Raw genomic sequence first — 18,427 nt, forward strand, 5'->3', positions numbered from 1 at the left:
TGGAGTTATGGACATGGAGGGATTTGTGAACAATGGTCAGGGTTTTGTAGTGGATGCAGGAGGGGATTGGGAGCCAGTGTAGCTCTTTAAGGATGGGGGTGATGTGATCGCCCTTGCGGGTGTTGGAGAGGATGCGAGCTGCTGCATTCTGCAGCATCTGTAGTGGTTTTATCGTGGAGTAAGGAAGCCCAAGGAATAGAGAGTTACAGTAGTCTAATTTGTTGGGAATGGTGGCTTGGATCACTGTACGAAAGTCTTGGGAGTGTAATAGGCGTTTCAGTTTTTTTAGGATACTCAGTTTGAAAACGCCGTCTTTAAGTATGGAGTTAATGTATTTCTTCATGTTTAGTTGTTGATTGAGGATGACACTGAGATCCCTGACAGAAGATTAGGCATGGTGATGCAGATTTTGGGGTCATTAGACAGGGGGGGAGGGGGGATAGTGGGAAGAGATAAGTAGAAGTTTGGTTTTGTTGGTATTGAGTGCCAGTTGGAGGTTGGTGAGCAGGGAGTTAATGAACACCAGGCATTCGCCCCAGTAGTTTAGGGCATCAGAGATAGAGTTGTGGCTTGGTATAATGATCTGAACATCATCGGCATAGAGAAAGAAGTTTAGTTTAAGATCAGTGAGGTGTTGGCATAGGGGGGTAAGGTAGAGGTTGAAGAGGGTAGAGGAGAGTGATGAGCCTTGTGGAACACCCTGTTGCAATGGGTGAGAAGCAGATATGGAGTCTCCAAATTTAACGGAGAACTTTCTGTTTGACAGGTAAGATTTGAACCAGGCTAGAGCAAGGCCAGAAATGCCAATGTATTCTAGGCGGGCAAGGAGGAGTTTATGGCTGATGATGTTGAAGGCCGAAGAGATATCTAAGTTGTGCCCTTGGCCCATGTCTCTGTGGATGTGGTCGGAGAGGGAGAAGAGTAGCAATTCCATGTTGAGATGTTTACGGAAGCCAAATTTGGCTGCATGAGGGATCTCATGGTTTTCAAGGTAATCCATGAGTTGAGAGTTGACAACCTTTTCCATTAGCTTGGCTATGAGTGGGAGGTTCGAGATGGGGTGGAAATTGGCAGGGTCTTTTGGGTCTAAGGAGGGTTTCTTTAAGAGAGGTTTGACTACTGCATGCTTGAGTGAGTCAGGGACGGTGCCATGTGATAGGGAACAATTGATAATGTAGGCTAAGGCACTGGCTATGGAGCTGGGGATGGCAAGAAGGGCTTTAGGGGGAATGGTGTCACTAGGGTGTGAGGCAGGTTTGAGTTTTTTGAGGATATTTTCAATTTCTTTGGAGGTGATGAGGTCAAGGGTGCCCATTGCCGGGTATGAGGAGGTAGAGGGGGAGGGTTGGGTGAGGGGGGGATGGGGGAGGATGAAAATCTTGAGAGGAGGACGGCGATTTTATTTTGGAAGTATGTGGCAAGTTCCTCCCATTTAGAGGCTGCATCAGAGATGGGAGCGGTGGGGGTTGTGGATTTGGTGAGATCAGCGACATAGGAGAATAGCGCTTTAGGGTTGAATCTTTCTTGGCAAAGAAGTCTCGTTTGTGCTTTAAGGTAGAGAGTCTGTAGCTGTGTAGCGCTGTTTTGTAGCTGGCCGAGTGTTGTGGGGTTGGGTCCTTGCGCCATTTTCACTCTTTTTGCCTAAGAATGTTTTTTGGGGACTTAAGCTCCGCTGTGTACCAAGGCTTTGAAGGTTTAGAGGTGGAGTTAATGACTTGTTTGGAGATTGGGCAGATTAGGTTAGCTATGTCACCAGAATGGCTCAGAAAACCAGCACACCCACAACACAGCTATCACTAAAGGAATAATCATGCATAAAGTTGAATATAATTGCAATCTTTAAGTGGATAGGTGGTTTAGATAAGGAAACCACAGAAGCAAAAAAGGAGGGAAAACATTTCTCTCAACCACCTTTTCTCCTAACTGAAGACCTTGATCACTTCCTGAGTCCACACATACTCACCAGCAGCCAGTAAATTCCTAATGAATGATTTAAAGGCATCATTTGCAAACCCAGGGACCAATATCAAGATTGCCTGCCTCCTTCTTCTCTTTCCTTCCCCATCTCTCTGCATGAACACATCAGGATGGGATGATGAGGAGGGGTGCAATTTGGCCCAGAGCCATGCATTTTATTGTCCCAGCTGTTTCCTCCTGTTTCTTTGAGCTTCCAGATCATCAGAACTCAGTCTAGGATCTGGCACCAGGGATTTTTAACCTATTTTTGGACCTTCTATCTACTTCCATTTAATATACCAGGGCTCCTTATGGAACCCCATAACTATGGGCTCTGAATATAGACACCAGATGACTCCCTCTCTTACAGGGGTTGAGAATGCTGTCTAGCCCCAGCCAATATAGGGAGCAAAAACCTGTCCTGGGTATTGAACTGGGGAACTTCCACAGTTCTTACAACTTCAGCCTGAGGACCAGATTGGCTCATCCAGAGCCATGTTACTACCTGTACCTTGGATACAGCCATATTGTCCTCCAATTCCATGGGATACTAAATAGGAAGTTCCTTTTGGAGGATATGGCATATTGAAAAAAAAAGTCTGAGGTATCCGTGTATTTATGAGCATCATGATGTTCTCATGTATTACTGACATAGGAGATAAGTTAGTTATTCTAAGAATGCATCATATTAAATATTTATACCAATATCAACTGTTAAAGATTCGACTCAAGTATTACTCGTTATCGAACATGGATTCACTCACCAATTGAATCTTTATGGTTTCAATGGATGTAGTTTTGCTTTACATGAACGTCGACCAAGATGGGCCATTGCAGATTATAACAAACGTATTGTCATCACAACAGGTTACCAGGATTCCTGTTCCATTTCTACTTTAAATAGCCAAGTTGGTTTTGAAACATAATTATTTTTTATTTGAAGGTACATTTTTCTTTCAAATCCATGGTATTGCTAAGGGCTCTTCTGTAGCCCCTTCAATAGTGAATTTAGTAATGGAGCATCTAGAGTGTCAGACCATCTATTCATCGTTGTATTTCACCCATGTATCCTTTTGGATTAGATACATAGATGATTTGTTATTTTTTTGGACCACAGAAGAAACATCCTTAAAACTATTTTTGAAGTGGGTGAATACAATTGATCCACAATTAAAATTCACTTTTGAATATAGCTTGCGTCAAATATTGTTTTTGGACATTTTGATTAATAAAAATCATGATACTATTGACACCACCATTCATCGTAAACCTATTGAACGAAATAATTTAGTAAGATACTATAGTTTTCATCCAACAGATTTTAAGAAAGGACTTCCTGTAAATCAATTTTTCAGATTGCGGAGAATTTGCTCTACTGATAAAGAATTTAAATTCCAAGCACAAGATATGGCTTTGAGATTTTTTCAGTTGTAAAAAGAGCTTACAAGCGGGCAAAATATTCTCCCCATTCAGCATTATTAGAATATCAGACCAAACAGCTTGCAACAGAAGTCTGCGTTTTTCAACATTCTGACAAGTCCCATTTAATCGCAACAAGTATTAGACAACATTGGAATGTTTTACAGCTACATAAAAACATTTTCTCAGATTTACCATTAATTTCTTACAAGAGAGATGAAAATATTTGCGAGCGGGTAGTACATGCAACATCTAATTCGAGAAGAGATGACAGAACCATGGGGTCCCATAACAAATGCGATGGATACGACATGTGTGCTCAATCCATCACTGGTCCCTATTGGCAACATCCCACCATGGGAAAAATATATTTAAAAAAAGTATAACCAATTGCACATCTACTAATGTGATTTACCTAATACAATGTTCTTGTCCTCTGATATACATTGGACTAGCAGACAAGTCAAGATCAGATTAAGAGAACATAGAAGTCATATTAACACCAAATATATGGAAGCCCTGATGGTTAAACCTTACACCAATTTCTCTCATTCATTTGAGCAATTACAATGTTCAATAGTAGATCAAATTAACCACTCAGAACGTGGGGATGATCTACCCTCACAACTGAATTATATTGAACAAAAATGGATATTTAATTTGGCATCATACAGTCCCTTGGGTATGAATGACTCTGTTGAATGGCACATGTTAATTTGAGATCAGCCGTGGTAGTATCTCATTGGGCACTTCTGGTAAGAACAATGATTGGTCACGTCAGCATCCCGTGATATGGTTTAAATAAGACCCGGGAACAACAAAATGGAGGGTTATCTGGAGGAAACGCTGTAGCGGGTTACAAGCAGCAAAAATTGAACAAAAAGACTCATGGAGTATATGTAAGGCTGGGTTTGTTCAAACTAGTTTGCTAAATAGATGAATGATATGCTAACTTGGTTTTTTCTATCACAGCAACAATATAGACACAGCGAGAGCCCCTGACAAAGCAGCCGACGAAACACGAGCCATGTCGGGCAGCTCGTTGTGCAGCACTACCACAGCATCTACTACCCAGTTTCCGCTTTAAATGATAAGTGCTATTTTTTGCTATATAGTGTAAAAGCACATAGCAAAAGTTAAAAGTTTATGCTTGTTAAACAAATGAACAAAACAAAAAAAAAAAAAAAGAGGGTTAAGAGACCAATGATTATATATCCTGAAATAGGGCAGACATGAAATGCCAATGAAACTGTTTTGTGGAACTTACCTACCACTTGATAGTGTGAGTACATGAATATAGTACTCTCTATATGAATATATGAGGTCTCCTCCCTCTACCCAAAAAAACATAAAAAACAAAAACATAGCTTCCGCTTATGATGTTATTTTGAATTACTTTGTCATATTAAATATTGCCACAGCTAGAGGATGTTTAAAAGACTATACAAGCAATATTTATCTAGAAATGTGTATATATTTCTTTCTATGAGACAGCCATATCAGAAAACACTGAGACTACACAAGTAAAATCAATATAAATTAACAAGGACTCGAAGACTGAAATGCTATACAGTGGGTTCATTGAGACAATGTTTCCTGCATTATTTGCTGACATTGGTTTAGTTGATATCTTTGCTTTAAAAAGGATTTTTATTTTTAGCAAATTTTACAGGAGAAAAGATCAGCAGTACTAGAAATAACAAGTTCTTTCAGTATTTGCTGTTATGAATATTATCATATTTCTTCTTGTACTCAGGTTTTATCTACAGCTCAGAATAAGCATGAAAAAATAAATATACTGTTAACATGTCTAGATACTCTTAAATTATACTTGCCATATTATTAATTTCTTTTTCATAGGATTCAGGTGTATGATAACTTATTGTGCAATTAATCATCTCATTAGAATAATTTTTCCTCCAGCTCTGTGGTTGAGTAGAAAGCACCTTGAAGGTTAATGCATGCTATCATCCCTTTCTGATTATTTTTATGCTACTGCAATAAAAAATATCACAACCTAAAAAAATTCCATTTTACTGTAGGACTAAAGGTAGAATATTTAGCAGACATTTGCCCCTGTATTGTCTGCATATAGTTTAATATAAGAACACAAGAAGTGCCAAGATGAGTCAGAGCAAAGTCCATCAAGCCCAGCATTCTGTCTCCAACAGTCTGGGTCATAAGTACCTGTCTGATGCTGAGTAATTGATCTATTTTGTATATTTCACTCCAAGGGATAAGCGCTGGTGTTCCCAATCTACCTGGCTAAGAAATTAAAATGGACCTTTCATTCAGGAACTTATCCAATCCTCTCTTGAACCCCACTATGGCCTGGATTTTCTAAGTTCACAGAACTTAGAAAATCTGGCAGTAATGGGGGGCAGGAGGAGGAAGCGGGGGGCAGGCCTGCGAAAGCCGGCAGTGATCGCACCTCCGCGGTGCAATTACTGCCGGCTTTCACACCCAATAGCGCCATCGTAAAAGGTGGTGCTTTTGGGTGTGCTACTGGCAGTGAAAAGGGTCCTTACCTTACCTTTTCGCCGTCAGCGGTGTCTTCGCGGTGTCTGCCCCGGTGCCACCCTGACTCCTCCCCTTCTGGTGCGGACGCCGCCCAGAACCTACCCCGATTTAGCTATCGCATGCGAAAAGGAACTTTTCTCGTGCGATCCACTTAGAAAATGACCCCCTATGTTAGTTGCCTTGATCACGTCTTCCAGGAACAGATTCCATAGCTTGATTGTGCACTGAATGCAAAAATATTTCCTATGATTTATTTTACATTTGCTGGTTGTTAGTTTCATGCAGTTCTTCACAATCTGCTGTTCAAACAAAAAATAAAATAAAATAAACTGTCTCATCTTCAAATTTGGTCATCTTACACATTATTCAATTATGAAGATCATTTATGAATATGCTAAATAGCACATGTCCTAATACAGAACCTCTGGTACACTCAGCTAATGACTTTTCTCCATTCTGAAAACTGTTTAGTCCTACCTTCTATTTCCTATCTTTAATTCAGTTATCAGTCCACAATAGGAGACTGCCTCTGATCCCATGAACTTCCAATTTCCTGAGGAGTCTCTCAAGATGGACATTGTGAAATGCCTTCTGAAAATCCAAATATCCTATATCAACTGGTTCACCTTTGTCCACATGTTTATTTACATTCCACAAAAAATCTAGTAAATGGTAAGGCAAAATTTCACTTTGCAAAAAACATGTTGGCTCTGTCCAATTAAACTATGTCTGTTCATGAAGTTAGTAATTTTGTTTTTAAGAATAGTTTCAATCATTTTGCCCAGCACCAACCGACATCAGGCTCATCAGTCTATAGTTTCCTGGATTGCCCCGAAACCCTTTTTAAAAATTAGTATTACATTGCCCACCCTCCAGTTTTCTGGTATTAAGGCTGTTTTAAATTATAGGTTACAAATCACCAGAAATGGGTCTGCAATTTCATTTTTAAGTTCCTTAAGGAACTCTGGGGTGAATACCATCTGGTTCTAGTGATTTGTTATTCTTTAGTTTATTAATCTGACTTATGTCTTCCAGTTTCATGGAGATTTCATCTAGTCTCTCAGACTCATCACCATTAACAATAGTTTCTGTTGTGGGTATGGCCACTATATCCTCCTCAGTAAAGACATAGGCATATAATTCTTTTGGTTTTTCTGCTACTTTCTTCTCCTCCTTGACCATTTCTTTTACTTCTCAGTCATCTAGCAGCCAGACTCCATCATAGGCTTTTTACTTCAATTGTATTTCAACAAGTTTTTATTACTTGTTTTTAACTTTATGGCAAACTTCTTTTTCAAATTTTCTCTTAATCTGCTTAATTACTTGGGATAGAAACTCTGAAGACTCAGAACTTGAGACGGAGACTCAGAACTTGAGTCAGAGACTCTGGAGACTTGGAACATGGACAGGGGCTCATGTTCAGGGTGAGTTCAGCTTCAAAGAACACTGCACCTCAGTGCATCCTACACTGCCCTGTGTGGGCTGGTCACAGACATGCTATCCTGCTGTGTGCCCTACACAACCTGCCACAAATTGGCTCACGGACCACGGGGGGAGCGGGACAGTCTCAGGATTGAGACTTAGAGGAGGACAAGAGTCAAACATCACTTGGAATAAGGAACATGACTTGGAATGAGGAATATTGAGATCCGCTGACTGGACAAGCTCCACAAGCCCGTAACTTGGAACATAACTAGGAACTCAAAACTTGAGTTGGAACTTGGAACTCTAACAACAAGGATGGATTCTGAGGACTTGATCCAGCAAAGATAGAATTGGAAACAGGCCCTGTGCCAGAAAGCACCCTACACAGCCCCCCCCCCCCCCCCGGGTGGACTGGCCACAGACCACTATGCTGGCATGCCTGGAGGAAGAATGAGGGAGAATCCAGAAGGCTGACCTTAGAACAAAGAGTGGAACATCAGGAACTTGATTGAAGATTCAGACAAGGCGGAGATTCAGAAGACTGGACGAGGAACTGACTAGAGACAAGGAACTTGGAACAAGTAACATGAAGGAGCTCCAGTGAGGGACAAAGAAACCAGAGGCATGGAAGCAGAACCTGGAACAGGATCAAGTAGATCCTGAACATCTGAGGATCATGAAGACAGACCAATGACCACGGAAGACCTTGAAGGAAGACACACCATGGACAACCATGAACATGCCCCGAGGAATTGATGGAGAGCCCTTTTATAGGGCTGAAGGCAGGACACGGTGGTGACATCATCAGCAAGGGATACGGAGCTTTTGCCACCGCAGGCCCTTTAAATCTGTAAGAGAGGCACGCACGTGCACCTATGCAGGAGCCGATATCAGGGCAGAAGCGGCAGAGTCGGTGACGTCCGTGCCGTGAAGATGATGTTGCTGGTGGTGTCAGGCCTGCCACAATGAAGGTGACTGCAGGAGTGGCAGGGGTGATGGCACCCAGCTGCAAAGAAGATCCCGACAGCGGTTCCCAGCCACACAAGAAGGCTGGGAGCATTAGTGGCACCCAGGCTGTGAAGATGAGCAAGGCAGTAGTAGGTGGCTCCAGCCATGGAGACAGTAGAGCTGGTGTCCAGCTGGCAGGCAGCATCGGCGGTGCCTTCCTAGCCATGAAGATGGTGTGAGGCCTGCGGTGGCATTGGGCCTGCTGAAAAGAGAACAGCGGTGGCAATAGTGGCAGCGGCACTCCATGCCACAAAGAAAGCATGGGGCCAGCATCGGGGAACAGAGCTGCATCGGGCAGGTGAGGTGAGAGGTTGCTCGCGGATGGCCCCACGAGTGGTATCACAACAATTGTTTTGACTGACCTTAGATCATTATCTCCTATTTTGTTTAATATATATCTTCTTCCCCTATGTAATATTCTATCTTCTCTAAATTTACAATTCAAAATTTATGCAGATGATATTCAGTTCTATGTCCCATACAAAACATCCTGGTCTGCAACACTAGCCTTGGTTTCTCTTTATCTCTCCACTATAAATTCATGGCTTTCTCACAACCGTCTAAAATTAAATTCTTCAAAAACAGAAATCATACATCTCTCCTCTATTACAGACCCTTCAATAGGTCCACCTGCACAGTTGACAATAAATAATATATCTTAGGGATGTGAATCGTTTTAGGATGATTAAAATTATCGTCCGATAATTTTAATATCGTCTTAAACCGTTATGGAACACAATACAATAGAGATTCTAACGATTTATCGTTATAAATCGTTAGAATCGTGAGCCGGCACACTAAAACCCCCTAAAACCCACCCCCGACCCTTTAAATTAAATCCCCCACCCTCCCGAACCCCCCCCCAAATGAGTTAAATAACCTGCGGGTCCAGCGGCGGTCCGGAACGGCAGCGGTCCGGAACGGGCTCCTGCTCCTGAATCTTGTTGTCTTCAGCCGGCGCCGTTTTCCAAAATGGCGCCGAAAAATGGCGGCGGCCATAGACGAACACGATTGGACGGCAGGAGGTCCTTCCGGACCCCCGCTGGACTTTTGGCAAGTCTCGTGGGGGTCAGGAGGCCCCCCACAAGCTGGCCAAAAGTTCCTGGAGGTCCAGCGGGGGTCAGGGAGCGATTTCCCGCCGCGAATCGTTTTCGTACGGAAAATGGCGCCGGCAGGAGATCGACTGCAGGAGGTCGTTCAGCGAGGCGCCGGAACCCTCGCTGAACGACCTCCTGCAGTCGATCTCCTGCCGGCGCCATTTTCCGTACGAAAACGATTCGCGGCGGGAAATCGCTCCCTGACCCCCGCTGGACCTCCAGGAACTTTTGGCCAGCTTGTGGGGGGCCTCCTGACCCCCACGAGACTTGCCAAAAGTCCAGCGGGGGTCCGGAAGGACCTCCTGCCGTCCAATCGTGTTTGTCTATTGCCGCCGCCATTTTTCGGCGCCATTTTGGAAAATGGCGCCGGCTGAAGACAACAAGATTCAGGAGCAGGAGCCCGTTCCGGACCGCTGCCGTTCCGGACCGCCGCTGGACCCGCAGGTTATTTAACTCATTTGGGGGGGGGTTCGGGAGGGTGGGGGATTTAATTTAAAGGGTCGGGGGTGGGTTTTAGGGGGTTTTAATGTGCCGGTTTTGCGATTTTTAGATTTTTAGATTTTTCACGATATTTTACCCCCCCAAACGGCAACAATACGATTCCCTCCCCCTCCCAGCCGAAATCGATCGTTAAGACGATCGAGGACACGATTCACATCCCTAATATATCTATCCCCATAACCCGTTATGCCACTAATCTAGGCATAATTATTAATTCAGATCTCTCCATGAAACAACAAATTTCTTCACTCACCAAAAAATCCTTTTATAAACTACGACTATTAAAACATCTTCGACCATTACTCTTTTACCGTGACTATAGAACCATTCTTCAATCACTAGTATTTTCTGGATTAGATTATTGCAATGCACTCTATCTAGGACTACCTGATTCTTCTTTACATTCCCTTCAATTGATTCAAAATAGTGCCGCCCGAATATTAACCAGGACCCCTCTACACAGCCATATCACCCCAATCCTTCAATCGTTACATTGGCTTCCAGTAAAATTTAGGATACAATTTAAAATTCTGTCTATTATACATGGCCTGATCCATAACCCAACCTCCATCTGGCTTTGCTCATCACTGCGGATCTACAAACCTACCCGTCATTTACGTTCTCTTACACAAAATCTTCTAGATATCCCCTCTCCTAAATTAGCAAGGCTAGAAGTCACCCGAAAACGAGCTTTTTCGGTAGCTGGACCCATTTTATGGAATTCCCTTCCCAACCCTCTTCGTTCAATTTCAAACTCTTCCCATTTCAAAAAATCACTCAAAACTCATCTTTTTCAATTAGCATTTAAAACACTTACTCCAGAACAATCATAAAGTCTTCTTCACCACTTCATTTATAGCCACCATCATACTTCTCGTTTCATTTTCATTTCGTTTCCCCTCCCTTCCTTTCGTTTCCCATCTGTTCCCTAGCTTTCGGACTCACTTTGTCACTTCTCTACCCTCTTCCCTTCCTCCCATATTATTAGTAAAGTTCCACGGCAACAGTTTTATTTTTATTTACTTTAGTAAACACGTGTTTATTTCTAGCCGGAATTCGTTCCAGCTATTAAGTAATTTTATGTACTTTTAATGTTATTTATTTATTACCTTTTTATTCTTTTATTTTAGTATTTTCTTCAATGTAAACCACTTTGACAAAAAACTAATTTATAAAGTGGTATATAAATTCTTTTAAATAAATAAATAAATAAATGTATACCTGGATCAAGGATTTTCAATTGGACATTTATCAAGCTGAATCTCTCTGATAACTTATCCGGGTAATCCATTCTCTAATATTTTGAATATTGGCTTCATGTTTAATATTTTACCTATTTATTTATTTGCTTGATTTATATTCAGCTTTTGACACTTCAAAGCAGACTACATTCAGGTACCATAGGTATTTCCTTATCCCCAAAGAACTTACAAAATCTAACTGTAACTACTATTCTTAATTAAATTTGTGATTGAGTCAAGATTACATTGTTCATTTTAGGATAACTAACATGCTAGCAAACTATACAAGTCAAAGAGTGTGGTTACTGATATGAGTGTGTGACTGGAAATAAATAAGTATAAGAAAATATAGATTTAGATTAGAATAAAAAGTTTAGGTATATTCTACAAAGGAAATTCAAACTATTAGGGTATGTCACTGTGTTTCATTTATTTTTTCTTATAAAGGTGAGCACCATTATCCTCTGCAAGAAAAAAAGACATTGGTGCTCATCTTTATAATGATAAAACATAGGAGAAAATTATTAAAAGTGTTTGGGGACATTAACTAAAAGCTACCAGAGATGAATTCAATGTGTGTTTACATGTGAATCAACAAGTCTTTGGCATGTTTCTGGGTTGGGTTGACTGTGTTAATGGAGGATTCCTGGCAGCTCCTCTTAATGTGTACTGTGAATATATTTATTCAGGCCAAGATGAATATGTATTATTTTTTACTGGACATCTGTTTTTAAGACAATTGCTATTTCAACTTTTTACACTAGTCACACTTCAGTGGCAAAAAGTTTGAGTGAATCAAATCCAGATTGTTTTATAACTACTACCCTTTGAGTTTGATTAATACATTTTGAAGCAGAAAGGAGGATGACATGAACAGTTATTCAGGCATACCAGCAAATAATACTTGTTATTTACAACTAGAACAGGGGCTGTGAAGGAGACCAATAAGTATGAAAATAGACAAATGAGGCATTTTGGTCCCACCCTGCTTTGAACTGCTGAATGCTTTAGCTGCCTCATTTCCTTATGTATGACCCTCATTATCCCTTTTTAGACATTCAATATCAATCTGGTAACATTGGTCCTCTATAAGAAAAAGAAAGGGAATCCAAACTAAGAAGTTAATGTACTGTGGTGCAAACAGCTTTGCAAACATGATTATGTGAAAAAGAAAATGGAAATAGCACATATAATGCATCCCAAGGACTGAACCAAATAGCCTAGGAACTCCCAGGTAGTTAACCATTCAATGTGCTACAGAATCTTGCCCAAAATTCTTCACTAGTTCTGCCTTTTCTTTTCCCTTCCACTTACTGGAATGCAACTGTTAGCCCTGAGACTCCCAGGGGGTGACACCAATATCAGAATGAAACAGGTAAGTCCACCATCTTGTCTATTCAGCTACTGCAATAGCAACACATATACAGAAAAGACTAACACTCCGATCATTAAGTAGAACTGTTACCATAGAAACACAAGCATTAACTGTAAGCTGTATATAAATGTCACTACAGAATGAACCCCCATAGCTGCTGGTAGAATAGCTGCTCTTCTGCATTAGTTTCATACAATAAAAATGTCATGAACGTATAACATTTTGCTAGCTTTTCAGACTCTGACGTCTGGTAGTAAGTAATTACTTTTGAATTCAAATTATGATATAAACCAAAAAAGAAGATGGTAAGAAGATACTATTGAAAAGAAAACACGAACATCTGAATTGAATATTATGAAATATAGCACTTGTTTAATCAATCAATTTAATAAAGAAATATATATATATATATATATATATATATATATATATATATATACACACACACACTAGAAACCTAAAGGTTGGCAATGTCTACCTAGCTAGTGCTTAGTATAAACAACAAAAAACCCCTAAAGAAGGGAAAGGAAAAAAGCACCTATGTAGTTTTGTAATATCGGAAATTACAAAATAAATTTTCCAAAAAAAATTATGAAATTCTCAATCTAAAGCCGACAGGCTGGAATACACAAAGAGTTCATGAGAACTGGAGCAAGTTTTATGAGACCATATTAAAGAAAGTGAGACGCCAACATCTAAAAATGTTTTTGAATTCTGCGCTCTTCTAGTCACATGGAACCTTTTTGAAAATATAGTGATATGAGGTCGAACCAGTACTAGTTTTGGGCAATTGGAAGTTGATCGAATACATCTTATAGCCAGAAGGTGAATTTGAACCCTGCACCTTCCCTGTCTTACCCCATGTTGATGAGGTGGGCGTGAGACGAGATACAGTCATTACTGATTTACTGATATTGAGACACTGTGGGGTACATTTTTAAAGACAGCGCATGCGCGTACTTTTGTTTGCCCATCAGGCGCGAACAAAAGTACGCTGGATTTTATAAGATAAGTGTAGCCGTGCATATCTTATAAAATCCGGGGTCGGCACATGCAAGGGGGTGCACATTTGTGCAACCTGCGCGCGCCGAGCCCTGCTGCTCCGATTTTGGAGCGGCCTCGGAGGGAACTTTCCTTCCAATCCCCCCACACCTTCCCCTCCCTTCCCCTACCTAACCCACCCTCCCGGCCCTATCTAGAGCCCCCCCTACCTTTATCTGAAAAATTACTACTGCCTCCGGGCAGTAGTAACTTCCGCACGCCGGCTCGGCAGGCCCAGACACAGGCCGCTGTGTCGGGGCACTCGTCCATGCCCCCGGACCGCCCACACGCCCCCGAACAAGCCCCCGATCCCAAACCACACCCCCTGGCCACGTCCCTGACCGCCCCTTTTTGCAAGCCCCGGACTTACATGCATCCTGGGGCTTGTGCGCGCCGCTGAGCCTATGCAAAATAGGCTCGGTGTGCGCAGGGGGGTTTTAAAAGTGTTACGTGCATATTTTATGTGCGTAACCCTTTTAAAATCTGGCCCTGTGTGTGCAGCTGGTGGTTTCGCCTGGAACATAAAAATTCCCCTGAAGAAGCCGTATAGGTGAAACAAGGCCTTGTTGGGATAAGTGAGACATGTGATTATACCATCGAAAGACACAGTGGAAAATAGACGGGGAGAGTTATGATTATACCATCAAAACCACACAGTGGGCAAATTATAGTTATTAAACGACAACAATTTGGAAAAAGAATTATTTTTTCAATAATGTACTGTATTATTCAGTAATAGCAAGTTGCATGAAGGTTATATGTAGTGAATAAGTGATTTGTATTGTAAGTATTTACAGTGTTGATACATAAGGGGTGGTTAAATTGCTCATAGTATAAGATTAGTTACAGATTAGGGTTGAGGAGGGGTTATGAGGAATTCTATACCAATTTTTGTATACAAATTTTTATATGAATTATATGTATTGTATGTCAAACATTTTTTATAAATATTTCTAATAAATATGTATTTTTAAATTCAGTATAATATAAAAAAATGTTTTTTGAAAAGTTTTTTTGTAATTTCCGATATTACAAAACTACATGGGTGATTTTTTCCTTTCCCCTCTTTAGGGTTTTTTTTATTGTAACTATGTATGTATATATATATATATATATATATATATATATATATATATATATATATATATATATATATATATATATATATATAAAGACAAGAATATTACACAGAGAAAGATGAGCCCCATCTGAATTGCTTACTTTCCTTCTTTGCAATACTGTCATGCTGCAGTACAGCAAAGACAAAACACACTTCATTTTCACCAGAATAGAATGCTTTTGCTATAGTTAGCAGATGTTTAATTATCATTCAATGCATTGATGAATAGCAGATCAATGTAAACTGGGAATAAAGGTGATAATTTTCAAAGCCTTTTAAATTTATAAAACATGGGGATACGCACGCAAATGGCTTGTTAAAAAATTACATAAAATATTATGTCATTGTTGGGATTTATGAACATACTTTTGAGTTTGAAAAGGTCTGAAAGTAATTCAACACACACAAATTATGCTATGCAAAGAACAGGTATAACTTTTAGAAAGCTAGTTTGTGTGTGTTGTTTCAGATAAATTTCAAAGTGAATTATATGCATGTTTGCTTTGAAAACTGGCATAATTTATACATTTTTAGAATTTCACACATTATAAAATTAGCCACTAATATAATGTCAATAAAATGGTTATTCACCTTAATTTCTGCAAAGCATTTAAAAATTGAAATTTGTAATAGTTATAAAAAACAATTGATTTAAATATGTACATCTTCACATAAAATGTACCCATACTAATTACTTTAGAAATTACAGAGCAACTTTCAGTATAACTTATGCCAATTCATCACATGCAAGAAGACACAAATTGCTGTATGCCCCGGGGCTTGAAAAAAGGGGCAGGGCATGGGCGGACTGGGATGGGAGCATGGCCAGAGGCCTCTGAAGGCCACCTAGGCTGGGGAATTGTGCGCTGGCACTTGGCCGGCGTGCGCAACTTAAATAATAAAGGTAGGGGGGGATTTAGGTAGGGCTGGGGGGCAGGTTAGATAGGGGAAGGGAGTGGAAGGTGAGGGGGGGGGGGGGCAAAAGGAAAGTTCCCTCCGAGGCCGCTCCGATTTCGGAGCCGCCTCGGAGAGAACAGGGATAGCCATCGGGGCTCCCCTAGGGCTCAGCGCACGCAAAGTGCACAAGTGTGCACCCCCTTGCGCGCACCGACCCCAGATTTTATAACATGCATGCGGCTGCATGCACATGTTATAAAATCGGGCCCTGAGTGTATGTGATGGTTCACTCTCTTTTGGAAAATTCTATTCTGAGTCCAAGATTGATTTTGAGACTTCTACTCAGCCTGGGCCTGTGTTCCCAGGGAGGAGATCCAATGATGGTTCTCCTATTCTTGAAACTCTCTCTCTTCTCCTTCAATCTTATTCATGTTGAATTTCCAGGGGAAAGGTCTGTAGCTACCAACCAGGCTGTGAGGCCCAATCTTTACTGGAAAGGAGGGGGTGCAAAAAACCTACTCTCAAACAAAATAATCCTTCAATAAAAAGTCCAATTCTCTCTGGGGTACTACTATCATTGCAGACCTAGAAGAGTACTGACAGGTCTTCAGAGTCCTGGTCTCTGGATATGGTGAAGGGCCATCACCAAGAGGAAAGAAATCAGGCTGCAGTCCAAAAAAATAACTCACAAAAGAGATTTGGTTTACTTAAAGACTCTGTTGTAAATCTGAGGTAGCTCCTTAAAAAGTAGGGAGTGTCTAGAAAGGATTTTCCCTAAAAAAAAAAAAAAAAAAAAATACACTGTGAGGGGGTAAGCCCCACTACAAACAACCTATAAGCTCCTCTCTCTTCAAACTCTGAACTAAAATGCCACGCCTTACATCCTCCTAGCCCCCAACTTATTGGAGAAAGTTCTGCCCATCTCAGACAGCCTCTGGGGGAAGTGCTGAATAAGATGGCATCACTCTTTAGATGATTATACTGGCGCTTAGGGCCATCTGGTGACTGATTAAGGGGATTGCCAAATTTGTCTGAATTGATCAAGAGAATAACCAATACATTAGCTTAATCCAATATAAAAAAGATTAATCTACAATTTATTTTTTCCTCATATATAACTGGATTAAGACATCATCCACACTTTTTTATTCATGTGTAGATTACTCAAATTAGTTTGTGAATCTCTTAATGAAATGTGTGCACCTTTGCCGAGAATCATAGAATCAGAATAATCTATTCTGTTTACTTCATTTTGCAATTCAAATTACTTTGGGGATTTATTTAGGTCAATTTCCTGTAAAATGTATCTGGAAAGTTTTTATTTGGGACTGGAACTGTTTTGTTCTTCACCATAATAGTTGAGAGCCTTAATATTACCATCTGGCTATTCAGTTTCATGGCAAGTTTACAGCCTGGAATCCAGTCAAGTACACAAATTATAAAGCTGCAGAAAAAAAAATGGAAATTGCAAAAGCAAAGATACATATTGAAGAAAGGTTTAAAATCTACAAAAATTAAAAAAAAATTATTGCATCAACATGTTTTCATTGGCCTTGGTCATGACATTTCTGAAACAATTTTAAATTAAAAAAAATACAGCATTGCTTCCTTGGCTTTCAATTGAACATTTACAGTAAGTCATTTATAATTGTAATAGAAATCTTAGACGACCATTTCCTATTATAAATGGGTAAGTGGCCATGGGGAAAACCAAAACCAATAGGATATTAACTAGTAGGCAATGTTCTCCATTTCAGTGATTATTACTTAATGTTGTATATAATTATGAACAGTACAATATTTCTCCCATAGTATGAGTTCCTGGAAGGTATACGGAAATATGTTCAATTTCATTTTGCATGTTATTAACTATTATAGCAAAATTATATTGTTCACTGTACATTTAAGTTTCCTTGTGAAATTATTTTGGAAGTTTAAAATAGCTTCCTGTTACTATTGTTCAGATTTCCATAGAAATGTTTTCTGCAGTCTATTTTATTTGTGTGCTAAACTCTTAACAACAAATATCTGCCTGCCCTTGAACCTAGTGCTATACAGTATGATAGGTCACTAGAAATTACTACTTCTCTGAGGACTGTAAAAATAAATGACTGAAAGACTGATGGGAGTGCTCTCCAGGAGAAAAAAGAGATACAATATTAGCAATACAGCCAAGAAGAGAACTCATTAAACCCCTTTTTGTCCTTGCAGGAAGAGCAACAAATAAAGTCCAATCAATCATAAGGCATACATATCATTTCAGGATATGGAGTCTTTACAGATTCCTACAGGTTGACACATGCTGAGGTTCATGAGTGTTTCTGTTACCTATTTTATTTACTTAATGTATTTATGATTTGCCTGTAAGTAAAAAAAAACAACTGCTAGGTAAATACAAACAATAATAAAACAATTTAGGGCTGTTCAGCTTGTAGAAGAGATGTCTGAGGGGGGATATGATCATGAGGTATTTAAAATCATGAGAAGTCTAGAACAGGTAAATGTGAATCAGTTATTTAATCTTTCGGATAATAGGACTAGGGGACACTCCATGAAGTTAGCAAATAGCACACAAAACTAATCAGAGAAAATTCGTTTTTACTCAATGAACAATTAAGCTCTGGAATTTCCTGCCAGAGGATTTAGTTAGTACAGTTAATGTACCTGGGCTTAAAAAAGGTTTGGATAAGTTTTTGGAGGAGAACTGACATTAACTGCTATTAATTAAGTTGACAAAGAGGTAGATATTAAAAAAATACGCGCGCCCTCCGAGGCCGCTCCGAAATTGGAGCAGCCTCGGAGGGAACTTTCTTTCCACGTCCCCTCA

General features: G+C 40.1%; 1 protein-coding gene across 3 annotated transcripts in view; it reads right to left on the reverse strand.

The window, feature by feature from the left end:
* The window catches only part of NRG3 (neuregulin 3), a 1,991,595-nt gene that overhangs the window by 954,849 nt on the left and 1,018,319 nt on the right, over nt 1–18,427 (reverse strand). The gene's annotated exons all lie outside the window — the stretch shown is intronic.

This window comes from Rhinatrema bivittatum, chromosome 7 (assembly GCF_901001135.1).
Source record: "Rhinatrema bivittatum chromosome 7, aRhiBiv1.1, whole genome shotgun sequence".
Taxonomy (NCBI): Eukaryota; Metazoa; Chordata; class Amphibia; order Gymnophiona; family Rhinatrematidae; genus Rhinatrema; species Rhinatrema bivittatum.